This window comes from Pteropus vampyrus, unplaced genomic scaffold, assembly GCF_000151845.1.
Source record: "Pteropus vampyrus isolate Shadow unplaced genomic scaffold, Pvam_2.0 Scaffold25, whole genome shotgun sequence".
Taxonomy (NCBI): domain Eukaryota; kingdom Metazoa; phylum Chordata; class Mammalia; order Chiroptera; family Pteropodidae; genus Pteropus; species Pteropus vampyrus.
The window spans coordinates 1,418,239-1,426,074 of NW_011888806.1; positions in this window are offsets into that span (position 1 = coordinate 1,418,239).

Here is a 7,836-nt window from a genome sequence, read left to right on the forward strand (position 1 = left end):
ACAGAATTAGATAGCCCTTTGAAACTAAGGAAGAATTGGTATAGACCATGTTGACAGAGAGAGAGAGGTGGTAGAGCACCTTGTGTGGCACAGACCATCCTGAAAGAATTTTAAGATGGAATTAAAAAAAAAACTAAGAAAGAGTGCTTTTTTGATTTTGCATTAATATGTAAATTTAAATATGCTTGTTTTAGAATTTCTAGGGTGCTATAAATATGTTAAAGAATTGCTCTCCTTATTGAGTCTAGTCTAAGCAGCATGGATAATAAATCATATGGTTATATATTCACATTCATTCATCTGTTCTAGCAGTCATCTATTGCAGGTTGGAGGAGCCCTAATCCCTCCTCAACCCTCCCCAGTTTGGGGAATCAGAAAACAGTCACTTCCTGTGATTTACTTGATGTCATCCAGGAAGTAGTAGTAGGACTGGAAGGTAGAAAAGCCTATCATAGTATGTGCACTAATCCTAAATGAGTGGGATGGAGGATGAGGGTGCACATGACCTGGAGACTTTTCCAACTCTACATGGCCAGTTCAGGGGTGGGGGTAGATGACTCATTTGTAGAGGTAGATGACTTTTCTTTCACTCTCAGTAACTGCCTTACTGAGAGTGAAAAATGACCATTGTTGACCTTAGGTTTTGTGGTTCCAGACTTCAGCATTGGGCAATTTCATTTTTAGATGCATTGTTACCATTGACCTCCAGACTTCATCATTCACATCAGGTTATTTTCAGTTTAAGAAGAACACCTTAATCCTAATTTTATCTGGGTAGATATTTGTTGTTGTTTTTACAATAGCAGTCTGTTTTCACTAGTACATATATTAAGTAATCACTTCTCTTTACAAAGCCATCTTACCATTTTCCAATTGTAAACTATATTTTCTCTTTCTCTTTCACTTTTAAATACATGTGGGGTTGATGCACTCAAAAGAGGGTGAGCCAACAGGGTAGACTAACTGCAGCCAGGCAGAATGGGTAATGTTTTAACAAGCCCTAGAGGTGTTCTATTATACAGAAAGCCTGTGCTTTCCTTGACCAATACATCCATCCTCAGTCTAACAACATTCCTTAAATGTTACCAGTCCGAGGAATTCAGTAGCTCCTCAGGCCAAACCTCTCCCACAAGACTGGTATCTGAAGGGTCTAAAAGACTTCACTAGAAGACTTATTGGAACAATGCAGTTACACCATTTTTAGAGTTTATGAGGGAATTTAGGAGCTAAACTAACAAATGAGTTGTTACTCCCCATGACTAGAGTTCATAAGATCTACTTGTTAGAATATCCATAATTTCCTCAGTGTGGGATGTGTTTGTGCTCCTGGAGAGACTTTCCTACTCCCATAGGTCTTCTTCTAGTTAGATTAAATACTTCCAGAACTATGGGTAGCTCATCTTTAAATGAAAGGGATTCTAGAACTTCTCTAAGCTATTTGTATTTCTATGACAACTTTGGAATTTATTGATGTATATACCTTAGTAAATGAAATGGTATTCCTCAGAATGAACACACCCTATATCATTTACCTGATATTCAGGCTAAAACAATAAAATTAGTGCTTCTCTTTATTTGTATCATTTTTACTTTCTCTGAAATGCCATCACCACCCTATACATATGGAATTGACTTAACTGCCTGTTTTAACATTTTTATATTTGATAATTTCCCTTTGAAGTAATATTTCTCCTATTTAGCCCACTTACTGTCTCTTCTTCATTCTAAGCCATCATTCTGCTTCAGAATTCCATCATTTATTTTTGTCATCTTCTGTTATTCTCTCATTAAATTAGTAATATTGTAGACTAATGTACTTCGGCTGCCCAGCAAAGTTTCTGGCATGTAATATATATGAAACAAATATTTATTGTGTGAATAAATATGAACTATATGGTAAATAACCATTTTCAGATATCATGTGAGAATTGTATATTATTCCAATCAAATTCTTCTAAGGTTTGTTGAAAAATTGATAATTCCTTGGCATCAAAGATATAAACACTGATTTATTCTCTTTGATTTTTCTCACTACAATTTACGACAATGCATATTATAGAACCAAAATGTGTTATGCATAATGATTGTCACTACTTCTTTATTCTTGTGTCTGACTGATTTCTTAAAATAAGAAAATATTAACAAAGACTGTATATATATATTTTTTTCTTTTACTTTCTCTTTTAAATATGTCTACTATTTTCTCTTCATTTATTTTTATGAATAGTTTTTATTAATTTTTGTGTTAAAATAAACTTTGAAGCTACCTATAACAGAATTTGAGGATTTGGCCAATAGTTTAGAATCCAGTAGTTAGTAAAAAGCTACAGGATCTGATAATGTTCTGGGCCCAGTTTTGAGATGTCCTATTTGAAATTCTCTTATTGGATTAGGATTTGAAAGCAACATCTTTAAATTACAATGTCTATGATTTATTTTGAGACTTTGCGATTAACCACACCCATTTTTCAGATATATTCATAGACCATATTCAGCTCCCTCTCTTTTTTCTATTCTTCATTGATAACTATATATTATTTGTGTACATTTATGCTTTTCCTTAAAAGTAGAGAAAATATTTTTCTCCTGCCCAATAACTAGAATAGTGTTTTATATGAAATAGATGCTGAATCAATTTGATTAAATTACAGACAATTTGTGAAATGAATAGAATTAACATTGTATTATTTCTACTAAAATTTATAATACTTCAGCATGCTGCCAAATGGCTAGTCTATTCTTCATTGATTTCCTGTCAATCATTAAATACATATTTTATTGTTCTATTTCACTTTATTGTTCAGAAATACCCATTTCAGCCATAATTTATTACTTCTCCAATGCTATTTAGGTCCGCTGCTGGTTCTAAATGACCACAGTATCATTTTACAGATATAATTTACACTAGATAGAAAGCTTAACACAATTTCTCAACATTTGATCACTTCATAATGTCATGTTTTTGGATTAATAGTATATTGTATCCTATTTCACTAAGTTAAAATGACAGTCTAATAAAAATTATAGTGTCCAGAAAGTATAATTTTAGTATTTAAAATAACTAAGAATATATATCTAGAAGTCACACCTTCCCTTTGTTGATCACTGTAGGAGCATTCTGATGGAGCTATTGTTGAATGAATGTCACTGTCAGAGAGTCTAATTTCATAGGGTACCACATGGCTTATGGAGAGATATAAGGTGAAATTGGCTTTTCCAGAACCTTCCTGTCTTACCTTTCTTCCATTACAAAGAGATGTAAAGTACCTAATTGTTCTTTACAATTTTATATAAACTTTATTCAATTGTGGTCAGATCAAATGAATCACATTTTTTTCCTATTTTGGGTGTCCAGAGTTTAGCTAAGCTACTCCATAGTATTGATACCTTGGCATCCATTTTGTTTGGCCAAACAGCTTACAGAGATCTTAAATCTACACTAGTCCCCTGATGCAGATGCATGCTTTAAATAAGGGCCTACAGAGTCATAAGCAAATATAAGTTTCCTGACATGACTTCCCCAATATCCCTGTGATCAACAGTCTCCTCCACCTTCCAGGGCTTCACCTTATTACTAGATATGACTCCCTTGAAACTTACCAAAACTTTGTTCTTTTAGTTTGAATTGATCAATCTAGCTTTAGCCTAGAAAGCCCAAAGCACTCCACCCATGGACCCTAATAAAGGCATGTGCCCCAGATTCTATGGCTCTCTGTCTGCACTCTGCCTTGACCTCCCCAAATATCCCCTCAAACATGCCGTGTACTTCCTCCAAGACTTGTGAGTAATAAACTTCAATATTTCAGATTCTCTTGGGTCCGTTGTTGAATGTGATTCACCATCTGGCACCCTGTGCTCCACTTAACAAATGTTAGTTTAAGAAAGTCAGAACAAGAGAAAATTCATTTGTTAAAGAACAATATAAATATCGAATTGAGCGAAATTCAGCCAGATTCCTTCTTCTTATGGAGAGAAGCACAATAGACATTAAGCCCCTAAAAAGGAGAACTGTAACTCTAGTTTAAAAAAAATACACACACACACACACACACACACACACACACACACTGGATTAAATGATTATGGAAAATAATATTGGGATACTTAAGCAAGAATAAAAAGGTATGAAAAAAATTTAGCATGGATTGATAAAAAGAAATGATTGTTGGGCTTAACAAACCAATCAACTTTCATCAGGCAAGAGAGTCAATGAGTTCTTGACAGTGGTAAAGCAATAGACATATATTTGTTTACAGATTAAAAAGCCTTTTTGATATGCTACCACATCATAGACAAGAACGTGATATTAGCAAGTTATTTATGGAGAAATGATGCACCGAATAAAAAAAAGTATACAATGGTGAAGAGCATTGACAGGCATTCTAGATTACACAGAAGAGAGAACTAAACAAAGAAGGGGGGCTGCAGCTGTGCCTGCCTACATGCTATTTCTGCTAGAGGCAACATCTGCTTAGGAAAATAGAATTGAAAGTTGGGAGGAAACTAGCACTGCCAGTCAATAGTATCAATTCAAACATATTCGAATACCATTGGATCTATTATTAGAAATTTATTTTCTTGATTTTCCACTTTGAATTCTTTAGAAAATATGGAAGAGTTTTTCATCAACAATAGTTATATCTTTCATGCCAAAATGGATTTCACACACTAATAGATGATTAGAAAATTCTGTTCAGAGGACATATACAATGGCAGGTCAGATCTTTACAGCATTCTTTCAGTCATATATTTAGATAAATTTTCTCCTCTTCACATTTCCCCACACCTATAAGCATAGCACAGCACAGCATATATCTTACATAATTTGCATATTTTGATAAAGTCATATTTTTCATATTTTTGTATCAGTACTGGATCAGACTCTAAAAGTTTTATACTTGAAATATTTTAATAATTTTCCAAGGGAAGCCAAATTCTTAAGTACCTAACTCTCACATTAGCTCTTTTTCATATTATTTCAGATTGGATTGATGACCTAATCTTCCAGGTTAATTCTGACACCTAATTTTCCTTCTCTTATCCAAGGGCTTCATTAATCTTTCTTCACTTCCTTATTCAAGTCCCCAACACTTCTAACCTATATTATTATAATCAGTAATAACAGCTTCCAATTATATGTTTATTCTTTAAGACATGTATTAAAGTAATAGCATTAAAATATTTAAAAATAATTTTTATAATGCTATACCAAGCAAAGGATTACTATGTCATTTTTACAAAAGAGGAGAAGGAGACATAGAAAGGCTAACAAATTTGATGCAGGTCACACAATTAGTAAGAGAAGAATTCAGGATTCAACTGATATTCTAACATAACTTTTCTGCAATGTTTCTTAAAATTGTTTCCTACCTGTTGTCCTTGCTTTATCTAATAGATCCTTTATATTACTACCAAAACATTTTTTAAAGTGATTATTTGACTTTGAATTTAAATCCCTCCAATGAAGCCATATTGCCTCTGGATAAAGTCTAAACTCCTTATCATGTCATATCAAGCTCTCCACAACCTGGTGTCTTAGGCCTCTCCTCACTCCCCACCTAAGAGCACCAGCCATACTAAACTACTAACTTCCCTTATGGCAAGTTCTTCTCCAGACTTTCATGCTGTTATGGCTCTCTTAGAATTTCCTTCCTCATCATCCAATGGAGGATGTGTCATAATTTCATCTTCTCTGTCATATTTCATTGTTTCTCTGTAAGCTCCTTTCAAGGGAAGGCTATCATTTATTTCTGTTGTCCCAATGCCTACCACAGTGACTTTCACATTAGAAATGCTCAATAAGAGACTGCTAAATTGATGTATGAATATATCCCAGTGATTTCCCTTTGTCTTATATGTATGAATTTTGAATAATTTAACTTTTATTTATACTCTGAATTTTTAAAATGTTTTATGTGTGTTCATGTTTAATTTCTGTCCTTATGTATACAAATTTTTGTAGCCTGAATTTTTTTGACTTAGTCTCATTTATTTAAAATTTAAATATTTAGATATCATCATACATTTTTCAAATTTATGTTTGGGCAGATGCATAAGGTTACCTCTATTTGATATGTTTGACTATTTCTTTGTTGTTAAGCATTAAAGCAATTACAATTTTACCTGTTATGGATAAAATCACTAACCACTAGGGTGGAAATACATATTTTAAAATTATTCTTGTAAAAATATTCCTTAGGGTACATGCCTAGCAATAAGGTTAGTGAATCAAGGCATAAACTTTTACATGGTTTTAGAGAAGGGGTTAATAAACTATAGCCTATGGGCTGTCTGTTTTTGTAAATAAAGTTTTATTGTAATACAGTCACACTCATTGATTTAGGTATTGTCTATAGCCGCTTCCACATTTCAAGGGCAGAGTTGATTAGTTCAGCCCATAAAACTAAAAATATCTGCTATCTGGGCCTTTACAGAAAAATTGGCTAACCTCTGCCTAGAGACATGTTACTCAACTTATTTCTGAAAGGCAGTTTCCATTACCAATAAAGTAAGAGTTGACTGATTTTGCCATACCTTCATCTGTAATGAGAATTATGATTATAGTAAAACATTTACGAATTGCCTTTTCTCCATGATAGTCTCACACTTTGTACTGAGAGAGAGATTGAAAGAGCTAGATTCTGTACCAAGGAGCCTGGCAGCTTAGAAAATTGCCCGGAAGCTTGGTTATATACACTTCCAAAGATAGTCTACTACTTTTGGAGTCACCATTAGCACTTCAGTGACTGCCAGGTGCTTCTTCCCTCTAGCTAATGAGTTCTATGGAGAGTGAGCCCTCAGCTAGTTTGTAATTCCAATAAACAAATCCAAGAGGGATATAAGAGCTCCAACCTATCAGACTTTGTGATATTACCTACTTTAGCATACGGAACTGTTGCAGATGTTTTGCCTTCCAAGAGCACAGTTTAATATACACAAATGTGCCTTAAAACAAAATTTAGGTTATTGCATAAAAGTCTGCTGACTTGCTTCAGCATGGCATCAGGCTGAGACTGCATGCCAGGTGCAAAGGAGCCATCATGTTTTATCATTTCTGTGTAGCAAAATCAGGTAACATGGGTATATTATAGGTCAGATTATCTTCTTGTAATACAATGTGACCCAATTTGCCAAATAAAAATAGAATGAAAACAGAAGCTTGTAGAGACACCTAAAATATCTTCTGAGTCATTATCTCTTTAATGAAAAGCAACACTGGACGACTTCAACACAAATTGGGGTTTAACATCTCATTAACTGAATAATGGCTTATACACACCATGCATTTCTAAGCACCTAAAGTCTTCTAAAAATGTTACACCCAAATGAGTCGAGAGTTCATTCTTCTATTCATTCTGATGGATATTTCTGTCCATTATTTCACAATAATAATTTGATTCTTCTTTTGTTTTCCTCAGTTATTAAGCAGACTAAAATAAGTTTTCCAAGTAGCTTATTTGCTATATTCCCAGGTACATAAATAATTTTTCCCACTGTGGATTATGTGTAAGTTTGATTTTGATTTGCCATTTGACTGGCATATTTTTTCCTTTAGGAGACTTAGAGGGTCTAAAAATAAAAGAGGAGTTGATTTTGTGCATGAAAGATCTCTGAGAAAATAAATTACTACTGGGCACCTCCTAGTGCCAGTAAAACAAACCTTGCAACTTTTTAATTGATGCCTGCTGAGACCAGAATGTCCTATTTTTTAGTTCATTTAAAACATATCCCTCCAGAAGTAGTATTTTCCTTTTAGTAATCAAACAATTACTGGGCTGATTTCACTTCTTTTGCACCAACTTTGCCTTGTTGTTCATCAGTTTGGTTCTTTCACCG